Here is a 25,080-nt window from a genome sequence, read left to right as displayed (position 1 = left end):
ACACACACACAGCACCTCTCATTAGGCCAGGAAGACACATGTACACACACACACACACACACACACACACACACACACACACACACACACACACACACACACACACACACACACACACACACACACACACACACACACACACACACACACAATGTTTTGTATTTTGCAACCCTAACTCTAAACCTAACTCCTAACTCTAAACCTAACTCCTAACCCTAACTCCTAACCCAACCCCTGACTCCTACCACTGACACCTACCCCTGACTCCTAACTCTAAACACAACCCCTGACTCCTACCCCTGATTTTAAACCTTCCCCTGAGTCATAAAGCTGACTCCTAACCCTGACTGCTATCACTAAACCTACCCAAGACTCTTAACCCTGACTCCTAACCCGAGGTATAATACGAGGTATACAGGCACCTAAAACACATTAGGCTAGGCTCTTGTTCCATGCGCATAACGGCAGTGTGCGTCACGGCTAGCTAGTCTTGGGTTTCCGCTGTCAAAATTCATAACCGCTTACGTTACTGCTAATATCAGCTTTTGGTTGCACTTAAATATCTCTATCAGCACTGCCTGAAATTAGCACACCTCAACTATTTCCACACCGCTTATCTGTGCAAGCGAGCTGATATAAGACAGGTAAATTGCCCGAACCTGGCGTTAGGGCTGGAAAATGCCAGTTTTTACATGACGAAATTGCTAACCAATGTGCTTTTGACACGAGCGGCATCTTAACGCTAGCGGGAAATAGAGCCCATAATGATTACTAGTGATAGCATCTTAACGCTAGCGGGAAATAGAGCCCATAATGATTACTAGTGATAGCATATTAACGCTAGCGGGAAATAGAGCACATAATGATTACTAGTGATAGCATCTTAACGCTAGTGGGAAATATAGCCCATAATGATTACTAGTGATAGCATCTTAACGCTAGCGGGAAATAGAGCCCATAATGATTACTAGTGATAGCATCTTAACGCTAGCGGGAAATAGAGGCCATAATGATTACTAGTGATAGCATCTTAACGCTAGCGGGAAATAGAGCCCATAATGATTACTAGTGATAGCATCTTAACGCTAGCGGGAAATAGAGCCCATAATGATTACTAGTGATAGCATCTTAACGCTAGCGGGAAATAGAGCCCATAATGATTACTAGTGATAGCATCTTAACGCTAGCGGGAAATAGAGCCCATAATGATTACTAGTGATAGCATCTTAACGCTAGCGGGAAATAGAGCCCATAATGATTACTAGTGATAGCATCTTAACGCTAGCGGGAAATAGAGCACATAATGATTACTAGTGATAGCATTTTAACGCTAGCGGGAAATAGAGCCCATAATGATTACTAGTGATAGCATCTTAACGCTAGCGGGAAATAGAGCCCATAATGATTACTAGTGATAGCATCTTAACGCTAGCGGGAAATAGAGCCCATAATGATTACTAGTGATAGCATCTTAACGCTAGCGGGAAATAGAGCCCATAATGATTACTAGTGATAGCATCTTAACGCTAGCGGGAAATATAGCCCATAATGATTACTAGTGATATCATCTTAACGCTAGCTGGAAATAGAGCCCATAATGATTACTAGTGATAGCATCTTAACGCTAGCGGGAAATAGAGCCCATAATGATCACTAGTGATAGCATCTTAACGCTAGCGGGAAATAGAGCCCATAATGATTACTAGTGATAGCATCTTAACGCTAGCGGGAAATATAGCCCATAATGATTACTAGTGATATCATCTTAACGCTAGCGGGAAACAGAGCCCATAATGATTCCTAGTGATAGCATCTTAACGCTAGCGGGAAATAGAGCCCATAATGATTACTAACACGTAGTGACAATGTAAACGGCAACATGACAGTGACAGACCTCACAGATCATCATTCTTATGAATGTGTGTGTGTGTGTGTGCATGTTCACTGTGTGTGTATGCAAACCCCTCCCTGAGTCACATCTGGCTGAGAAGACAACCCCCCCCCCCCCCCCCCTCTCAGCACTCTGCTCAGGGTTACGTTCACAACACAACTCATTTCATAGCACAACACTATCCCACTGCTCTGAGCGGACGTTCACAACACAGCTAATTCACTCACACACGGCTTAACTCATTACGTTGCACAGCTGAGGGGTACGTTCGCGTGACAACTAATTTAGTAACGTAAGTAAGCTGTAGAGTTTAGAGGTACGAGTACGGCCACAGGACCTAAACGTTCACATTGGTAAACACATTGTGTTGATAAACAGTCACACAGCTAAACCCTCACTGTAAATCAACTTACTGCTCCGAGATTTGTTTACAAACACAGTCATAAAGTTGAGGGGTACGTTCAGCACCGCTAATCACTCAATGTGTTCTAATTGTTAGCTTCATTCCTTGTGTTCATGATGCGATTGCCACAGTAGAACTCTTCTTCCCTGTCTCATCTCTTTCTTTTGGCTGTTTTTTGTTGTTGTTGTTACCTGAGTTCATTTGTTTTCATTTGTATTTTATATTTTCTACAGAGCAAAGAGGTTGTTTAAATCATTTTATTGTTTTACCTAATCAGGTCACAGAGAACCAGCTCTGACGTGGCTCCCTCACCATTCTCACTCCCTGTGTCAGTCATACAAGGGTAATGATGCACGTGTGTGTGTGTGTGTGCACGTCTGTGTTTGTGTGTGTGTGTGCACGTCTGTGTGTGTGTGTGTGTGTGTCCTGTCTCATTGGTGCATTTGAATTACTTGAGTTTCTTGGCAGCATCTGTTTGCAATAACCCATCACCTATCACCCATTACTAGTGGTGTCTTATAGTTATTAGAGCCTGTGAAATTAGTGGTAATGTCTTATAGTTGACAGAGCCTGTGAAATTAGTGGTAATGTCTTATAGTTGACAGAGCCTGTGAAATTAGTGGTAATGTCTTATAGTTGACAGAGCCTGTGAAATTAGTGGTAATGTCTTATAGTTGACAGAGCCTGTGAAATTAGTGGTAATGTCTTATAGTTGACAGAGCCTGTGCAATTAGTGGTAATGTCTTATAGTTGACAGAGCCTGTGCAATTAGTGGTAATGTCTTATAGTTGACAGAGCCTGTGAAATTAGTGGTAATGTCTTATAGTTATTAGAGCCTGTGTCACCTTGTCTTAAATGAGGTAGCGAGAAACACAGTTCAACCTGTGATTGACAGAGGGCATCATTAAGTGTGTGTGTGACTCTTGTTCGTTCCAGACAGGAGACCAACTCACTGCTGGACCTGTTGCTTGGTACGGAGTTGCAGGCACACGCTGTGAGTCAGGGACAGACAGAAACAGGGCCCGGCTCAGCAAGAGACTACAGAAAGAACTGACAGGGTTCCTCAACTCTTTACTGCACCACCTCATGCACACACACACCAACAACAGGTATTGCAACTACACACGGACACATACTGGCTGTCTCTCTCTGGCTGTCTCTCTCTCTGGTACCGTCTGCTATTGCCAGACCCTGTAGCGCTGTGCCTCTGCTGGTTATCTGGGTGAGTATGAAGTCATTTGTATGCAAACCATGTTCCCTATTGCTTGTGAAAACTGTCTGTAGGCAGTTACACGTACACCCACACACACCCACACACACACCAAAATACACGTTCAACATAGAGCCACAAGTATGACTAAGATAAACAGGAAATACTAAAGCATCTCATCAAACTGAGTTGTTGTCTATGACTCATCAAACTGAGTTGTTGTCTATAGTGTATATGACTCATCAAACTGAGTTGTTGTCTATAGTGTATATGACTCATCAAACTGGGTTGTTGCCTATAGTGTATATGACTCATCAAACTGAGTTGTTGTCTATAGTGTTTATGACTCATCAAACTGAGTTGTTGTCTATAGTGTATATGACTCATCAAACTGGGTTGTTGCCTATAGTGTATATGACTCATCAAACTGGGTTGTTGTATATGACTCATCAAACTGAGTTGTTGTCTTTAGTGTTTATGACTCATCAAACTGAGTTGTTGTCTATAGTGTTTATGACTCATCAAACTGAGTTGATGTCTATAGTGTATATGACTCATGAAACTGATTTGTTGTCTATAGTGTATATGACTCATCAAACTGAGTTGATGTCTATAGTGTATATGACTCATCAAACTGAGTTGTTGTCTATAGTGTTTATGACTCATCAAACTGAGTTGTTGTCTATGGTGTTTATGACTCATCAAACTGGGTTGTTGTCTATGACTCATCAAACTGAGTTGTTTTTTATAGTGTTTATGACTCATCAAACTGAGTTGTTGTCTATAGTGTATATGACTCATCAAACTGAGTTGTTGTCTATAGTGTTTATGACTCATCAAACTGAGTTGTTGTCTATAGTGTACATTACTCATCAAACTGAGTTGTTGTCTATGACTCATCAAACTGGGTTGTTGTCTATGACTGATCAAACTTAGTTGTTGTCTATAGTGTATATGACTCATCAAACTGGGTTGTTGTCTATAGTGTTTATGACTCATCAAACTGAGTTGTTGTCTATAGTGTATATGACTCATCAAACTGAGTTGTTGTCTATAGTGTATATGACTCATCAAACTGAGTTGTTGTCTATAGTGTATATGACTCATCAAACTGGGTTGTTGCCTATAGTGTATATGACTCATCAAACTGAGTTGTTGTCTATAGTGTATATGACTCATCAAACTGAGTTGTTGTCTATAGTGTATATGACTCATCAAACTGAGTTGTTGTCTATAGTGTTTATGACTCATCAAACTGAGTTGTTGTCTATAGTGTTTATGACTCATCAAACTGAGTTGTTGTCTATAGTGTTTATGACTCATCAAACTGAGTTGTTGTCTATAGTGTTTATCACTCATCAAACTGAGTTGTTGTCTATAGTGTTTATGACTCATCAAACTGAGTTGTTGTCTATAGTGTTTATCACTCATCAAACTGAGTTGTTTTCTATAGTGTATATGACTCATCAAACTGAGTTGTTGTCTATAGTGTTTATGACTCATCAAACGGGGTTGTTGTCTATAGTTTATATGACTCATCAAACTGAGTTGTTGTCTATAGTGTTTATGACTCATCAAACTGAGTTGTTGTCTATAGTGTTTATGACTCATAAAACTGAGTTGTTGTCTATAGTGTATATGACTCATCAAACTGAGTTGTTGTCTATAGTTTATATGACTCATCAAACTGAGTTGTTGTCTATAGTGTTTATGACTCATCAAACTGAGTTGTTGTCTATAGTGTTCATGACTCATCAAACTGGTTTGTTGTCTATAGTGTATATGACTCATCAAACTGGGTTTTTGTATATGACTCATCAAACTGAGTTGTTGTCTTTAGTGTTTATGACTCATCAAACTGAGTTGTTGTCTATAGTGTTTATGACTCATCAAACTGAGTTGATGTCTATAGTGTATATGACTCATCAAACTGAGTTGTTGTCTATAGTGTTTATGACTCATCAAACTGAGTTGTTGTCTATGGTGTTTATGACTCATCAAACTGGGTTGTTGTCTATGACTCATCAAACTGAGTTGTTTTTTATAGTGTTTATGACTCATCAAACTGAGTTGTTGTCTATAGTGTATATGACTCATCAAACTGGGTTGTTGTCTATGACTGATCAAACTTAGTTGTTGTCTATAGTGTATATGACTCATCAAACTGGGTTGTTCATGACTGATGCTTTAACTGTTCTGTACAGAACCAGCTCATCCTGGTGTGGTGAGCTATACTGCTAATATAACACAGTGCAGTTAAAATCATGTACAGTTCTCTCCTCCCTCAGTCAGAAATTCCTAGGTACATTGCGCAGCAACCCCACTGACTTTTCACCACTAGCCAGCTGCTTCCAACGGTTGTAGACTTTTTCCTTGATGTTAACCTGATTATAGATGGTAATAATGCTGGACTTTTTCCTTGATGTTAACCTGATTATAGATGGTAATAATGCTGGACTTTTTCCTTGATGTTAACCTGATTATAGATGGTAATAATGCTGGACTTTTTCCTTGATGTTAACCTGATTATAGATGGTAATATTTCTGGACTTTTTCCTTGATGTTAACCTGATTATAGATGGTCATATTTCTGGACTTTTTCCTTGATGTTAACCTGATTGTAGATGGTCATATTTCTGGACTTTTTCCTTGATGTTAACCTGATTATAGATGGTCATATTTCTGGACTTTTTCCTTGATGTTAACCTGATTATAGATGGTAATATTTCTGGACTTTTTCCTTGATGTTAACCTGATTATAGATGGTCATATTTCTGGACTTTTTCCTTGATGTTAACCTGATTATAGATGGTCATATTTCTGGACTTTTTCCTTGATGTTAACCTGATTATAGATGGTCATATTTCTGGACTTTTTCCTTGATGTTAACCTGATTATAGATGGTAATATTTCTGGACTTTTTCCTTGATGTAAACCTGATTGTAGATGGTAATATTTCTGGACTTTTTTCCTTGATGTTAACCTGATTATAGATGGTAATAATGCTGGACTTTTTCCTTGATGTTAACCTGATTATAGATGGTCATAATTGCTCCTGTCCACCTTCCTCATTCTCACACACTCTCTCTCCCTCCCTCTTATTTTCTCTGCTTTCTCTCATACTCCTCTCTCTTCCTCCTACTCCTCCCTCTTCCTCTTCCTCCCTCCCTCCCTGCGTCTCTTCTCTCTCCTACCCTCCAGGTTATGCTTGGTGTTGGCAGGGCTCTTTGAAAGCCAGCTGGCGGTGCGGTTGCCCCAGTGCCTGCTGGTGTGTGCAGGTGCCCACACTTTTATTGCCTCCCCAGCCTAGAAAGAACTCTGCTGGGCATGGTCAACCTCGCGGCTCATCCCGGCTGGAGCTCACACTGACCTAGCATGGAGCCCCAGTCTCTCTGCACCCAGGATCTCAGCGGACTGATGGAGGTGTGTGTTCTCCCCAAAGCTCTCTCCTCTCTGTGCAGTTTGGGCCAGATGGAGTCTGCGGCCTCCAGAAATGAGTCAAAGTAAAACAAATACCTGCAGAAGTAATTAGATGTATTGAATTATCAGCCCTCTAGAAATGATGAGGGATAAAATACCTTTGGAATTAATTAAATCAAACCACAATCTCCTACTAAACATGAATAAATGCAGTTGGTTATTGATTTAATAATATGTAGACAACAACATGGTAAGGTGTTGATGAGATGTCCTCCCAGCTGGTTCCATCTGGTTCTAGCCATAGCCAACAGCAGAGTACTGTTTTGTTCAGCTAAGCAAAGTAGTGCTCAGTGTAGCTTAGTTCAGCATGAGAAAACAGAGCACAGCAAACCTAGTCTGGCATAGCCTGGGACAGTCTGGAGAAAAAGCACCTCTCACACTAGGATATACCTTGCATTTCCCCAGTACAACCTAACACAGAAGAGTATGGTGTGGCCTTAATGGCCAAGGACTCTCAATCCCCACCAGGCACAGCCAGAAGAGGACTGGTCACCCCTCAGAGCCTGGTTTCTCACTAGGTTTATTCCTAGGATCCTGTCTTTCTAGGGATTTTTTTCCCTAGACAGCGTGCTTCTGCTTTGCTTGCTCTTTGGGGTTTTAGGCTGGGTTTCTGTATAGAACTTTGTGTCAACTGCTGATGTAAAAAGAGCTTTATAAAATAAATTGGATTGATTGATGAGCCCAAGCTTTGGTCTCTCACCCCCTGTCTCCCCCATCACTCACCCTGTCTCTCCTATCCCTCACCCTGTCTCTCCAATCCCTCACCCTGTCTCTCCCATCCCTCACCCTGTCTCCCCCATCCCTCACCCTGTCTCTCCTATCCCTCACCCTGTCTCTCCTATTCCTCACCCTGTCTCTCCTATCCCTCACCCTGTCTCTCCTATCCCTCACCCTGTCTCTCCTATCCCTCACCCTGTCTCTCCCATCCCTCACCCTGTCTCTCCTATCCCTCACCCTGTCTCTCCCATCCCTCACCCTGTCTCTCCCATCCCTCACCCTGTCTCTCCCATCCCTCACCCTGTCTCTCCCATCCCTCACCCTGTCTCTCCCATCCTTCACCCTGTCTCTCCCATCCCTCACCCTGTCTTTCCCATCCCTCACCTTAATTGTGGAGGACGGGGCTTGTGGTAATGGCTGGAGCGGAATAGTTTGAATGGTATCAAATGCAACAAACACATGGTTTCCATATGGTTGATGCCATTCCATTTCCTCTGTTCCAGACATTATTATGAGCTGTCTTCCCCTCAGCAGCCTCCACTGATTTCATCACTGGCCTCAGTGCCCTGCACCCTTCCAGCCCCTAGCAGGGTTAGGGTCATAAGGAAAATTTGAATATCTGACTCCTTTCTGAATTAACTGAATTAGTTATTAAAATAACTAGTTATTAAAATAGTTATTAAAACTGTATTTGTCACATGCTTCGTAAACAACAGATGTAGACTAACAGTGAAATGTTTACTTATGGGTCTTTCCCAACAATGCAGAGAGAAAGGAAATATATAAATAATAGAACAGTTAAACACGTAATAATAAAAGTAATAATAAACACACATTGAGTAACGATAACTTGGCTATAAACACAGGATACCAGTAGAGTCCATGTGCAGGGGTACGAGGTAATAACCTGGCTATAAACACGGGATACCAGTAGAGTCCATGTGCAGGGGTACGAGGTAATAACCTGGCTATAAACACGGGATACCAGTAGAGTCCATGTGCAGGGGTACGAGGTAATAACTTGGCTATAAACACTGGGTACCAGTAGAGTCCATGTGCAGGGGTACGAGGTAATAACTTGGCTATAAACAGGGTACCAGTAGAGTCCATGTGCAGGGGTACGAGGTAATAACTTGGCTATAAACAGGGTACCAGTAGAGTCCATGTGCAGGGGTACGAGGTAATAACTTGGCTATAAACACAGGGCACCAGTACTGAGTTGATGTGCAGGGGTACGAGGTAATAACCTGGCTATAAACACGGGGGTACCAGTAGAGTCAATGTGCAGGGGTACGAGGTAATAACTTGGCTCTATAAACAGGGTACCAATAGAGTCAATGTGCAGGGGTACGAGGTAATAACTTGGCTATATAAACAGGGTACCAATAGAGTCAATGTGCAGGGGTACGAGGTAATAACTTGGCTATATAAACAGGGTACCAATAGAGTCAATGTGCAGGGGTACGAGGTAATAACTTGGCTCTATAAACAGGGTACCAATAGAGTCAATGTGCAGGGGTACGAGGTAATAACTTGGCTATAAACACGGGATACCAGTAGAGTCCATGTGCAGGGGTACGAGGTAATAACTTGGCTATAAACAGGGTACCAGTATAATTGATGTGCAGGGGTATGAGGTAATAACCTGGCTATAAACAGGGTACCAGTAGAATTGATGTGCAGGGGTACGAGGTAATAACTTGGCTATAAACACAGGGCACCAGTACTGAGTTGATGTGCAGGGGTACGAGGTAAAAACCTGGCTATAAACACGGGGGTACCAGTACCTAGTTGATGTGCGGGGGTACGAGGTAACTTGACTATGTACATGGGGTACCAGTACCTAGTTGATGTGCGGGGGTACGAGGTAACTTGACTATGTACATGGGGTACCAGTACTGAGTTGATGTTCGGGGGTACGAGGTAACTTGGCTAATGGGGTACCAGTACTGAGTCAATGTGCAGGGGAACGAGGTAATAACTTGGCTCTATAAACAGGGTACCAATAGAGTCAATGTGAAGGGGTACGAGGTAATAACTTGGCTCTATAAACAGGGTACCAATAGAGTCAATATGCAGGGGTACGAGGTAATAACTTGGATATAAACATGGGGTACCAGTAGAGTTGATGTGCAGGGGTACGAGGTAATAACTTGGCTATATAAACAGGGTACCAATAGAGTCAATGTGCAGGGGTACGAGGTAATAACTTGGACATAAACATGGGGTACCAGCAGTGTTGATGTGCAGGGGTACAAGGTAATAACTTGGATATAAACATGGGGTACCAGTAGAGTTGATGTGCAGGGGTACGAGGTAATAACTTGGCTATAAACAGGGTACCAATAGAGTCAATGTGCAGGGGTACGAGGTAATAACTTGGATATAAACATGGGGTACCAGTAGAGTTGATGTGCAGGGGTACGTGTTAATAACTTATGAATAATGATGATAATGAACAGTATGAATAATGATAACTAGGCTATATACACAGGGTACCAGTACTGAGTAATAATATCTAGGCTATATACACAGGGCACCAGTACTGAGTTAATAATATCTAGGCTATATACACTGGGTACCAGTACTGAGTTAATAATATCTAGGCCATATATACTGGGTACCAGTACTGAGTTAATAATATCTAGGCTATATACACTGGGTACCAGTACTGAGTTAATAATATCTAGGCTATATACACTGGGTACCAGTACTGAGTTAATCATATCTAGGCTATATACACTGGGTACCAGTACTGAGTTAATAATATCTAGGCTATATATACTGGGTACCAGTACTGAGTTAATAATATCTAGGCTATATACACTGGATACCAGTACTTAGTTAATAATATCTAGGCTATATACACAGGGTACCAGTACTGAGTTAATAATATCTAGGCTATATACACTGGATACCAGTACTTAGTTAATAATATCTAGGCTATATACACAGGGTACCAGTACTGAGTTAATAATATCTAGGCTATATACACTTGGTACCAGTACTCATGATTTGTTTTATTTTGACTGGAGCAAGATTGAGCTTATCTCTCATGTGGAAACTGCCTGGAAATTCTTTCATGATGGTTTTCTCCAAATAGTAAACAAACATTCCCCATTCCGCAGGTTCAGGGTTAAAGGGCGGGATAATCCATGGTTTTCTTCTGAGCTGTCTTGTATTATTCACGACCGTAATCTAGCCTGGGCTAAAGCAAGGAAATCATGTTCTGATGCTGATTGGCTTATTTTTAGGCAGTTACGAAACAAGTGTTATTTTCTTCTCAGGAAGGCCAAGTCTGAATATTGTATGTCTGTTACCACTGATAACCTGAATGACCCTAGAAAGTTTTGGAAGGCTATTAAGTCTATGTCTGGTAACAGTAATGTTAATGAATTACCGTCATGTGTTTTGAAGGATTCTGTTGCTGTATATGACAAAACTGAAATGCTGAATTGTTTCAATGAGAGTCCTCTGCAACCCTGTGTGGATGAACCAGTGAGAGCTGGTCAAACTTTTATCTTTTTGCCATTCTCAGTGCAGGTGGTACATAAAGCCCTGAAATCCTTAGATCAGAGAAAGCCTGCAGGTCCTGATCTTTTTGATCCCTGCTTTTTAAATCTGGCAGCTGATTTGATAGCTGAACCACGTACATCTCTGTTCAATCTAACCCCTGGGATGTAATGAAATTCCAAAGATCTGGAAATCAGCATTTGTCCTACCACTTTTAAAAAGGGGGAGATCCAACTCTTTTAAATAATTATAGACCAATCTCAAAGCTGTCACCCCTGGTGGAAATACTTGAAACCCTTGTGAGTGAACAGCTAAAATAGTTTTTATTTACTAACTCTATTTTATCAATGTACCAATCGGGCTTCAGGAAGAAGCATAGCACAATTACAGCAGCCTTGAAGGTTTTAAATGATATCACTAAGGCCCTTGACAAAATATAGCACTGTGTCTCACGTTTATTGATCTCTCTAAGGCTTTTGATACAGTCGATGATGCTATACTAAGGCAGAGATTGTCGAGTGTAGGTCTTTCGGAGCATGCAGTTGCATGGTTTGCTAACTATCTGTCTGATAGAACTCAGTGCACTCAATTTGATGGGCTTATGTCTGTTAAATTGTCTGTCTTGAATGGTGTGCCCCAATGCTCTGTACTTGGTCCTCTCTTATTCACTATTTATATAAATTATTTAGACAAAAATGTCCAAAATGCCGAACTTCATTTTTATGCTGATGATACTGTTATTTACTGTCGTGCCTCGTCTCTTACAAAAGCTTTCCAGAACTTGCAAACTGCTTTTTATACTGTTCAACATACCTTGTGACAATTGAAGCTTATCCTCAATACTGACTAAACTAAACTAATGGTGTTTTCTAATGCAAGAAATAGATCTCTGAACCTTTCACCTATTACTACCTGACAGGGCAAGGAGATTGAGGTTGTAACCTCATATAAATATCTTGGAATTTTAATTGATGACGGCCTCTCTTTTAAATTGCATACTCAACAACTTACAAACAAATTGAAGCTGAAATTGGGATTTTATTTTAGGAATAAGGCCTGTTTTTCTTTCGAAGCCAGAAGGAGTCTAGTATCAGCTACATTTATGCCTTTACTAGACTATGGGGATATTTTATATATGAATGCTTCCGCTCAGTGTTTGAGATCAATTGACACTCTTTACCATGTCACTTTGAGATTTATTTTAAACTGCAAAACCCTTACGCACCACTGCACTTTGTATACCAGGGTTGGCTGGCCTTCTCTAGTCACTCGTAGGCTCAGTCACTGGTAGACTTTTATTTACAAAGCCATTTTGGGTTTACTACCTTTTTATTTGGGCATTTTTATTGTTCAGAACTGTGGTGGGTCGTCTCTTCGTTCGCTGGACGTTATCCTGCTAACTGTTCCAAATGTCCGAACTGAATTTGGTAAAAGGGCTTTTATGTCCTCTGCCCCATCGTCTTGGAACACCTTAAAAAATACTTTTAAACTGGAAAAACTGTCCCGACTGGTGTTTTTAAATCACTAATGAATGATCTTGAGACTGATTCCCTGACCTGTCAATATTTTTAATTTGCTGTTTTATACTCCTGTGAATTCAATGGTTTTTACTAGATTACTTGTACTTTTTCATGTTGTCTGTCTGTAATTGTTTTGTAATGACTTGCTGCTTATCTTGGCCAGGGTGCTCTTGAAAAATAGATTTTAATCTCAAAGAGCCCTTCCTGGTTAAATAAATAAATAAATGAGTAATGATACTTGGTTATATACACAGGGTACTAGTACTGAGTTAATGATAACTAGGCTATATCCACTGGGTACTAGTACTGAGTAATGATACTTGACTATATACACAGGGTACCATTACTGAGTAATTATACTAGGCTATATACACTGGGTACTTGTACTGAGTTGTGTGCAGGGGTATGAGGTAATTGAGGTAGATATGTACATATAACTAGGAATAAAGTGACAGATGGTCAACAGTAACAGCAGTGTGTGTGATGAGGCAAAGTTAGTGCAAAAAAGGGTCAAATCAACTATTTGGTGAACTATTTAGCTATCTAATAGCTTGGGAGTAGAAGCTGTTCAGGGTCACGTTGGTTCGGATCCACGTCTCTGAATAGGTTTCATATTGGGAATAACATCGACCCTTGTTGTCATCCTCCTGGGTGATCTCGTCGTTCTACGTAACTTTATGTCGTTCATGGGGAAAAGGAGTCGTCAAGAACACTGTCATCTGTCTGCTTCACCTGCCCCACCAGATGATGACCCCGATCAGGTCAGCGACCCAGCCAGAACAGCACTGATTGCATTTCTACACACTACAGCTTTTTCATTGTGAAATGTAGTAGAGGTAATGGAAATACGTTTAGTGTGTGTGCCTTGCTTGGACATTTTTTCTCCTTTTTGTTGGTGCTTTCAGACTGTATATCTGGAGATATGTGTATTTGCAGTGGTGTAAAGTAATTAAGAAAAAGACTTTAAAGTACTACTTAAGTTGTTTTGGGGGGAATCTGTACTTTACTTTACTATTTATATATATATATATATATATATATATATATATTTTTTTACTCCATACCCTGACACACAACAGTACTCGTTATGTTTTGAATGCTTAATAGGAGAGGGAAATGGTCAAAATTCAGGCACTTACCTAGAGAACATCTCTGGTCATCCCTACTGCCTCTGATCTGGTGGACTCACTAAACAGAGAACATCTCTGGTCATCCCTACTGCCTCTGATCTGGTGGACTCACTAAACAGAGAACATCCCTGGTCATCCCTACTGCCTCTGGTCTGGCAGACTCATTAAACAGAGAACATCTCTGGTCATCCCTGCTGCCTCTGATCTGGTGGACTCACTAAACAGAGAACATCTCTGGTCATCCCTGCTGCCTCTGATCTGGTGGACTCACTAAACAGAGAACATCCCTGGTCATCCTGCTGCCTCTGATCTGTTGGACTCACTAAACAGAGACCATCTCTGGTCATAACTGCTGCCTCTGATCTGGTGGACTCACTAAACAGAGAACATCTCTGGTCATCCCTGCTGCCTCTGATCTGGTGGACTCACTAAACAGAGACCATCTCTGGTCATAACTGCTGCCTCTGATCTGGTGGACTCACTAAACAGAGAACATCTCTGGTCATCCCTGCTGCCTCTGATCTGGTGGACTCACTAAACAGAGAACATCTCTGGTCATCTTGCTGCCTCTGATCTGGTGGACTGTTAGAGGAATTCTAAATTCCTATATGTTTTATAGCCAAAATCAAATTCGCACTCTCTCTAGTTCATTAATGAGTTGTAAATTCATTAATTATGCATGAAGTAGATCGAGACCAGTCTTAAAAACCAGGTAACAGCGTTTATTGCAAGAGAGTACTAACCACATACACATATTTCCACAGGTTATAAACTGAAAATGACATCATCAGTTTCCCACACTCTCTCCGATTCCCACAATAGCCCAGTGTTTTCAGGTCCGGAGATGTTTTCTACTCCTCTCATAAACCAGACATTCCAATCTGTCTAAAAGATATCTTCTCCTCCACAAATGGTACATCAAGGCCCATTCTTATCTGTCAGAAAAGATGCATCATCCCTCTCCCTTAAACTTCCTGCAAAGTACAGACAATTAATTTGTTTTCCTTACATTTTCAGTAACAGCTTATCAAGAGCCCATACATTTCATATCATAACATAATAGTATCAGAATAAATGGTTTTAATTGAAATATATACATTATTAATCATTTCATCTATAATTTCCTTCAACTTGGACTCACTAAACAGAGAAGATCTCTGGTCATCCTGCTGCTCTGATCTGGTGGACTCACTAAACAGAGAAGATCTCTGGTCATCCTGCTGCCTCTGATCTGGTGGACTCACTAAACAGAGAAGATCTCTGGTCATCCTGCTGCTCTGATCTGGTGGACTCACTAAACAGAGAACATCTCTGGTCATCCTGCTGCCTCTGATCTGGTGGACTCACTAAACAGAGAAGATCTCTGGTCATCCTGCTGCTCTGATCTGGTGGACTCACTAAACAGAGAACATCTCTGGTCATCCCTGCTGCCTCTGATCTGGTAGACTCACTAAACAGAGAACATCTCTGGTCATCCCTGCTGCCTCTGATCTGGTGGACTCACTAAAACAGAGAACATCCCTGGTCATCCCTACTGCCTCTGATCTGATCTGACTCACTAAACACATAATGCTTTGTTTGTCAATTATGTCTGAGTATCCATAAATAAATAAATAAAAAACAATAGAATTGTTGGATGATTTGCTTAATATAAGGATTTTTTAAAATTATTTGTACCTTTTACTTTTGATACTTAAGTATATTTTAGCAAATAACTTTACTTTTGATACTTAAGTATATTTTAGCAAATAACTTTACTTTTGATACTTAGGTACTTTTATACTTTTACTCAAGTAGTATTTTACTGGATGACTCACTTTTACTTGAGTCATTTTCTATTAATGTATCCATACTTTTACTCAAGTATGAGAATTTAGTACTTTTTCCACCACTGTGTCCAGAACTTAATTTCCTAGTGGTCTTTGGGTCAGGAGACGGTGTCTGATGAGCCCAGTGGGCCACAGCTGGGTCCAGCCGGGCTCATGCCGTGTGAACAGAGACCCATAGGCAACACACACACACACGACGCACACACACAATATCAGAACAAGGAAGAACAAGAACACGGGGAAAGCGAGAGTGAGAAGTAAAAGTTATTATTTCATGGACAGAATTTGTCAAATGCTGACTGGAAGAGTGGAAAGACATTCAGTCAAAAGTTCATATTGCTTTTCTCTGCTCCAAAGTTCCTTATTAAACCAGTACTTCTTTCTCGACTCGACATTCTGAGGGACACCATGAACTATAACTCGTGTGCTTGAGATCACAAGAACTGACAATGAAAAGCAAATGGCAGTTTCTTTCTCTCGTTCCTTCTCTCTCTCTCTCTCTCTCTCTCTCTCTCTCTCTGTCTCTGTCTCTCTGTCTCTATCTCTCGCTCTCTCTTTATATCTCTCTCGCTCTCTCTCTCGCTCTCTCTCTCTCACTCTCTCACTCTCTCTCTCTCTCTCTCTCTCTCTCTCTCTCTCTCTCGCTCTCTCGCTCTCTCGCTCTCTCGCTCTCGCTAGCTCTTTCCATCTCTATAATTGAATGTGAAAAAGTCCCTTGACAAGCAGGATCTTTCACTACGTTGATCACAGCAAATGTCAGAGTGACAGTGCAAATAGCAGGAATGTCAAGCAAGTATAATCTATTTACTGTCATACTCACACCCTCTGCTCTCTTTGGCCCTATTCCCATAACGAGATAGGAGAGTCTGAGGAGTAGGGTGGTAAAAGACAGTCCTACTTTTCGATTCACGTTACATCCTTGCCTTGGCTTTCGTTGTGGCTGGCAACTCGACATTCTTGGTCCACAGCTCAAATTGACCGTAAATATCATAGTAGCCGCTAGCCAGTAAACACAAACTATTCAACAATGACATAAACGTTTCTTTTAAAACATATTACACTCTTGAACAACGCAACAATTCACAAGCATGTATATGTAGACAATTAAATGGTTTATTTTGTCGTCTGTAGGCTACATTCCTTACATTTTAGACAAAAGTACAGGGTTAATTGTTACAACAGCATTTCTTCATCAGGTAACGTTGTCTTATCATGCATGGCCGTTAGCCCTCTCACATGAATATAAAGTACAGTAGGACTTACAACATTACAACAAACCAGGCTTCATTTTCTTCAGTATCATGCAAATCATTGCAAGTACTAACAGCTAACTGGTACTGAAAACTAATTAAGTGAATTTACCTCGACGAGCTGTTTTATATGGAAGCTCATGCCCACCGCCACCGCCACCACCACCACCACTACCACCTGATACTGATAACAACCACAGCTACAGGAAGCCTAGAGAAGCCTACTGATAACAACCACATCTGCAGGAAGCCTAGAGAAGCCTACTGATAACAACTACAGCTACAGGAAGCCCAGAGAAGCCTACTGATAACAACTACAGCTACAGGAAGCCTACTGATAACAACTACAGCTACAGGAAGCCCAGAGAAGCCTACTGATAACAACTACAGCTACAGGAAGCCCAGAGAAGCCTACTGATAACAACTACAGCTACAGGAAGCCCAGAGAAGCCTACTGATAACAACTACAGCTACAGGAAGCCCAGGGAAGCCTACTGATAACAAACACAGCTACAGGAAGCCCAGAGAAGCCTACTGATAACAACCACAGCTACAGGAAGCCTAGAGAAGCCTACTGATAACAACTACAGCTACAGGAAGCCCAGAGAAGCCTACTGATAACAACCACAGCTACAGGAAGCCTATTGATAACAACTACAGCTACAGGAAGCCCAGAGAAGCCTACTGATAACAACTACAGCTACAGGAAGCCCAGAGAAGCCTACTGATAACAACTACAGCTACAGGAAGCCCAGAGAAGCCTACTGATAACAACTACAGCTACAGGAAGCCCAGAGAAGCCTGCTGATAACAACTACAGCTACAGGAAGCCCAGAGAAGCCTACTGATAACAACTACAGCTACAGGAAGCCCAGAGAAGCCTACTGATAACAACTACAGCTACAGGAAGCCCAGAGAAGCCTACTGATAACAACTACAGCTACAGGAAGCCTAGAGAAGCCTACTGATAACAACCACCGCTACAGGAAGCCTATAGTAGCCTACTGATAACAACTACAGCTACAGGAAGCCCAGAGAAACCTACTGATATCAACCACAGCTACGGGAAGCCTAGAGAAGCCTACTGATATCAACCACAGCTACCGGAAGCCTAGAGAAGCTGATAACATCTGGCGAGGGGAAACATAACATCATGTTTTCATTAATATGCCCATATATTTGTGTTCTGAGAAAATTTGAACGTGATCAAATGTGGTTTATACTCACACTTTGGCCGGTTAGACTTCCCAGGCCTTTACTATCCCAAATTATTGACTGGAATGAATCAATCAACACAATAGTGATGACATACTGGACAAAAGGAACACCTTTGTGAGAATTATATTCATTGACTACAGCTCAGCATTCAACACCATAGTCACCTCAAAGCTCATTACTAAGCTAAGGACCCTGGGACTAAACACCTCCCTCTGCAACTGGATCCTGGACTTCCTGACCACCCCCAGGTGGTAAGGGTAGGTAACAACACATCTGCCACGCTGATCCTCAACACAGGGGACCCTCAGGGGTGTGTGTTTAGTCCCCTCCTGTACTCCCTGTTCACTCATAACTGCACGGCCAGGCACGACTCCAACATCATCATTAAGTTTGCTGATGACACAACAGTGGTAGGCCTGATCACCGATGTCATGACGTTGCCCTCTTTGGGTACAGCGAGTACCATCCCCGCACTCTGCTTCTACTACCAGACTGCTGTGATCAGAGAGAGGTTGTAAATTCCTGAGGAGAGGATCTCCTCATGGCCACACAGTATAGAGATAGAGTGAAGTTTCATAGAGAACAAAGGCATTTCTTCCATCTCACAGAACATGAGGTCCGAACAACGTTTACGTTCCGGAGAAGGTATAAAAGATCGGTGAAGAACCCAGCTATGAACTGGTCCGTTTGTTACAATTTGGGGAAGCTCATGGGAGATGGTGCGGCCACATTGCCATAACGCTGTTTATATAAAAGCCTCAGATATGAGGTTTACGTCTAGTTGTTGTATAAGACTAATGAGTGAGTATGATACTGTTTGTGAAATTGTGTAATGTGATTTTGAACTGTTTAATGAAGGAAACTCCAATTCCCTTTTGAGTTTAACTAAATCAGAGGACCGCCCATGAGCCCAGTTAGGGTCAGGCATCCTGGGACAGCCCCTTTTCTGCAATTCCGGGAAAAAAAAATCAATCTGGAGAATTCCTCAAGTAGACCATGTTTTTCTCTATTACGAGTGGACGAAGGTTGCAGACCATTGCTGAATCTTTTAACCATACCACGTGGTTAAACTCTTAGACTATCGATACCGACAGAATAAGAACAAGTCTTTGATATTAATTGCTAGTCTGCAGCTAGGAATTCGGTATCATTGAACGCGAAGAACGACAACTGCCGAAACACCCATTCTACAACAACATGAATGAATGTCGCTCTGAACTATCCCCTCTAACTGAGAGAGAGAGAGAGAGAGAGAGAGAGAGAGAGAGAATGGTGTTCCAAAAAAGGTCCAGTCACCAGGACCACAAATACAAATTCCATCTAGACACTGTTGCCCTAGAGCACACAAAAAACTATACATACCTTGGCCTAAACATCAGTGCCACAGGTAACTTCCACAAAGCTGTGAACGATCTGAGAGACAAGGCAAGAAGGGCATTCTATGCCATCAAAAGAAACATAAATTTCAACATACCAATTAGGATTTGGCTAAAAATACTTGAATCAGTCATAGAGGCCATTGCCCTTTATGGTTGTGAGGTCTGGGGTCCGCTCACCAACCAAGACTTCACAAAATGGGACAAACACCAAATTGAGACTCTGCACGCAGAATTCTGCAAAAATATCCTCCGTGTACAACGTAGAACACCAAATAATGCATGCAGAGCAGAATTAGGCCGATACCCACTAATTATCAAAATCCAGAAAAGAGCCGTTAAATTCTACAACCACCTAAAAGGAAGCGATTCACAAACCTTACATAACAAAGCTATCACCTACAGAGAGATGAACCTGGAGAAGAGTCCCCTAAGCAAGCTGGTCCTGGGGCTCTGTTCAAAAACACAAACACACCCTACAGAGCCCCAGGACAACAGCACAATTAGACCCAACCAAATCATGAGAAAACAAAAAGATAATTACTTGACACATTGGAAAGAATTAACAAAAAAACTGAGCAAACTAGAATGCTATTTGGCCCTAAACAGAGAGTACACAGCGGCAGAATACCTGACCACTGTGACTGACCCAAAATTAAGGAAAGCTTTGACTATGTACAGACTCAGTGAGCATAGCCTTGCTATTGAGAAAGGCCGCCGTAGGCAGACATGGCTCTCAAGAGAAGACAGGCTATGTGCTCACTGCCCACAAAATGAGGTGGAAACTGAGCTGCACTTCCTAACCTCCTGCCCAATGTATGACCATATTAGAGAGACATATTTCCCTCAGATTACACAGATCCACAAAGAATTCGAAAACAAATCCAAATTTGAAAAACTCCCATATCTACTGGGTTAAATTCCACAGTGTGCCATCACAGCAGCAAGATTTGTGACCTGTTGCCACGAGAAAAGGGCAACCAGTGAAGAACACACACCATTGTAAATACAACCCATATTTATGCTTATTTATTTTATCTTGTGTCCTTTAACCATTTGTACATTGTTAAAACACTGTATATATATATATAATATGACATTTGTAATGTCTTTACTGTTTTGAAACCTCTGTATGTGTAATGTTTACTGTTAATTTTTGTTGTTTTTCACTTTATATATTCACTTTGTATGTTGTCTACCTCACTTGCTTTGGCAATGTTAACACATGTTTCCCATGCCAATAAAGCCCTTGAATTGAATTTAATTGAATTGAGAGAGAGAGAGAGAGAGAAAGAGAGAGAGAGAGAGAGACGGACAATTCTACAAAATAAACAACTTTTCAACAGCGATCAAGACAACACACTGAGCGTAAATATATATATTGATTGCAATTGTTCCCGAATGAGTGAGCGTTCATGTTCAAAGGATTAGCATTTCAATTGTTATAATTAGCAACTTTGTAGTGTCTCATCTCAGTTGACCCCCACTTCCCCTTTTGTCCACCAAGCCGCGATACCGGTTTATCCCACTAGGGAAACTCCGTTATCATTTCCTTGTAACTATCTACTGTTTGTTTATGCCTTTCTGTGATTGTATAGTTAGTTAATAATTAAATGATTTAAGACAATTGATGTATGGATGACTCATAGTGAAGACTGGGTTCGTGCAGATAACCAACAATTTACAACGTTTGGAATGAGACTAATGTGAGGTAAAGTAAATAATTAATTAATTCGAAGAATAATTGATCCGATAGAAAATATCTGAACGGTTATATTGGGAAATTATAACTTTGTAATCTGAATATTTTCCTCGGTGCCCCGACTTCCTAGTTAATTACAGTTACATGATTATTCAGTTTAATCGAGTAACTAATTACAGAGAATCTTTGATAAAAACTAAAAGTCTTCAATTTAATGATAGTAAAGACACGACACCGACAACTCTGAGACAAACAGCCTATAGGGAGGAGGTCAGAGACCTGACCGTGTCGTGCCAGGACAACAACCTCTCCCTCAACGTGATCAAAGGAGATGATTGTGGACTACAGGAAAAGGAGCACCGAGCACGCCCCTATTCTCATCGACGAGGCTGTAGTGGAGCAGGTTGAGAGCTTCAAGTTCCTTGGTGTCCACATCACCAACAAACTAACATGGTCCAAGAAACACCATTTGTGAGGAGGACACGACAAAACCTATTCCCCCTCAGGAGACTGAGAATCCTGACTGGTTGCATCACTGCCTGGTATGGCAACTGCTCGGCCTTCGACCGCAAGGCACTACAGAGGGTAGTGTGTACAGCCCATTACATCACCGGGGCTTCCTGTTGTCCAGGACCTCTATACCAGGCGGTGTCAGAGGAAAGCCTTAAAAATTGTCAAAGACTCCAGCCACCCTAGTCATACTTTTCTCTCTGCTACCGCACGGCAAGCCGTACCGAAGTGCCAAGTCTAGGTCCAAGAGGCTTCTAGACAGCTTCTACCCCCAAGCCATAAGCTTCCTGAACAGCAAATTAAATGGCTACCCAGGCTATTCGCATTGAACACCCCCCCCCCCCATGCTGCTGCTGCTCTTTGTCATTATCTACGCATAGCCACTTTAATAACTCTACCTACATGTACATATTACCTCAATTACCTCGACACCGGTGCCGCCACACATTGACACTGTCCCGGTACCCCCTGTATATAGCCTCCACATTGACACTGTCCCGGTACCCCCTGTATATAGCCTCCACATTGACTCTGTACCGGTACCCCCTGTATATAGCCTCCACATTGACTCTGTCCCGGTACCCCCTGTATATAGCCTCCACATTGACTCTGTACTGGTACCCCCTGTATATAGCCTCCACATTGACTCTGTACTGGTACCCCCTGTATATAGCCTCCACATTGACTCTGTACCGGTACCCCCTGTATATAGCCTCCACATTGACTCTGTACTGGTACCCCCTGTATATAGCCTCCACATTGACTCTGTCCCGGTACCCCCTGTATATAGCCTCTACATTGACTCTGTCCCGGTACCCCCTGTATATAGCCTCCACATTGACTCTGTCCCGGTACCCCCTGTATATAGCCTCCACATTGACTCTGTACCGGTACCCCCTGTATATAGCCTCCACATTGACTCTGTACTGGTACCCCCTGTATATAGCCTCCACATTGACTCTGTACCGGTACCCCCTGTATATAGCCTCCACATTGACTCTGTACCGGTACCCCCTGTATATAGCCTCCACATTGACTCTGTACCGGTACCCCCTGTATATAGCCTCCACATTGACTCTGTACCGGTACCCCCTGTATATAGCCTCCACATTGACTCTGTACCGGTACCCCCTGTATATAGCCTCCACATTGACTCTGTACCGGTACCCCCTGTATATAGCCTCCACATTGACTCTGTACTGGTACCCCCTGTATATAGCCTCCACATTGACTCTGTACCGGTACCCCCTGTATATAGCCTCCACATTGACTCTGTACCGGTACCCCCTGTATATAGCCTCCACATTGACTCTGTACCGGTACCCCCTGTATATAGCCTCCACATTGACTCTGTACCAATACCCCCTGTATATAACCTCCACATTGACTCTGTACCGGTACCCCCTGTATATAACCTCCACATTGACTCTGTACCGGTACCCCCTGTATATAGCATCCACATTGACTCGGTACCAGTACCCCCTGTATATAGCCTCCACATTGACTCTGTACCGGTACCCCCTGTATATAGCCTCCACATTGACTCTGTACCGGTACCCCCTGTATATAACCTCCACATTGACTCTGTACCAGTACCCCCTGTATATAGCCTCCACATTGACTCTGTACCGGTTCCCCCTGTATACAGTCTCCACATTGACTCTGTACCGGTACCCCCTGTATATAACCTCCACATTGACTCTGTACCGGTACCCCCTGTATATAGCCTCCACATTGACTCTGTACCGGTACCCCCTGTATATAGCCTCCACATTGACTCTGTACTGGTACCCCCTGTATATAGCCTCCACATTGACTCTGTACCGGTACCCCCTGTATATAGCCTCCACATTGACTCTGTACTGGTACCCCCTGTATATAGCCTCCACATTGACTCTGTACCGGTACCCCCTGTATATAGCCTCCACATTGACTCTGTACCGGTACCCCCTGTATATAGCATCCACATTGACTCGGTACCAGTACCCCCTGTATATAGCCTCCACATTGACTCTGTACCGGTACCCCCTGTATATAGCCTCCACATTGACTCTGTACCGGTACCCCCTGTATATAACCTCCACATTGACTCTGTACCGGTACCCCCTGTATATAGCCTCCACATTGACTCTGTACCGGTTCCCCCTGTATACAGTCTCCACATTGACTCTGTACCGGTACCCCCTGTATATAGCATCCACATTGACTCGGTACCAGTACCCCCTGTATATAGTCTCCACATTGACTCTGTACCGGTACCCCCTGTATATAGCCTCCACATTGACTCTGTACCGGTACCCCCTGTATATAGCCTCCACATTGACTCTGTCCCGGTACCCCCTGTATATAGGCTCCACATTGACTCTGTACCGGTACCCCCTGTATATAGTCTCCACATTGACTCTGTACCGGTACCCCCTGTATATAGTCTCCACATTGACTCTGTACCGGTTCCCCCTGTATACAGTCTCCACATTGACTCTGTACCGGTACCCCCTGTATATAGCCTCCACATTGACTCTGTACCGGTACCCCCTGTATATAGTCTCCACATTGACTCTGTACCGGTTCCCCCTGTATATAGCCTCCACATTGACTCTGTACTGGTACCCCCTGTATATAGCATCCACATTGACTCTGTACCGGTACCCCCTGTATATAGCCTCCACATTGACTCTGTACCGGTACCCCCTGTATATAGTCTCCACATTGACTCTCTACCGGTACCCCCTGTATATAGCCTCCACATTTACTCGGTACCGGTACCCCCTGTATATAGTCTCCACATTGACTCTGTACTGGTACCCCCTGTATATAGCCTCCACATTGACTCTGTACCGGTACCCCCTGTATATAGCCTCCACATTGACTCTGTACCGGTACCCCCTGTATATAGTCTCCACATTGACTCTGTCCCGGTATCCCCTGTATATAGCCTCCACATTGACTCTGTACCGGTACCCCCTGTATATAGCCTCCACATTGACTCTGTACCGGTACCCCCTGTATATAGTCTCCACATTGACTCTGTCCCGGTATCCCCTGTATATAGCCTCCACATTGACTCTGTACCGGTACCCCCTGTATATAGCCTCCACATTGACTCTGTACCGGTACCCCCTGTATATAGTCTCCACATTGACTCTGTCCCGGTATCCCCTGTATATAGCCTCCACATTGACTCTGTACCGGTACCCCCTGTATATAGCCTCCACATTGACTCTGTACCGGTACCCCCTGTATATAGCCTCCACATTGACTCTGTACCGGTACCCCCTGTATATAGCCTCCACATTGACTCTGTACCGGTACCCCCTGTATATAGCCTCCA

At 42.5% G+C, this 25,080-nt stretch overlaps 1 long non-coding RNA gene across 2 annotated transcripts; it reads left to right on the top strand.

Moving 5' to 3' along the window:
• The first annotated feature begins 5,739 nt into the window (after positions 1-5,739).
• On the top strand, positions 5,740-7,663 carry LOC149977376 (uncharacterized). Of its 2 annotated transcripts, none has more exons than XR_016486439.1 (2): positions 5,740-5,901; positions 6,706-7,663. It is a non-coding gene; the product is annotated as an uncharacterized LOC149977376 (long non-coding RNA). The 2 variants fall into 2 exon arrangements; XR_016486438.1 differs by lacking the exon at positions 5,740-5,901 and adding an exon at positions 6,414-6,546.
• Positions 7,664-25,080: the final 17,417 nt, after the last annotated feature.

Source organism: Oncorhynchus mykiss, chromosome 15 (genome assembly GCF_057628025.1).
Source record: "Oncorhynchus mykiss isolate SJ-2025 chromosome 15, ASM5762802v1, whole genome shotgun sequence".
NCBI lineage: Eukaryota > Metazoa > Chordata > Actinopteri > Salmoniformes > Salmonidae > Oncorhynchus > Oncorhynchus mykiss.
The sequence above is the reverse complement of the archived record's forward strand: the minus strand, read 5'-3'. Positions and strand labels throughout refer to the sequence as shown.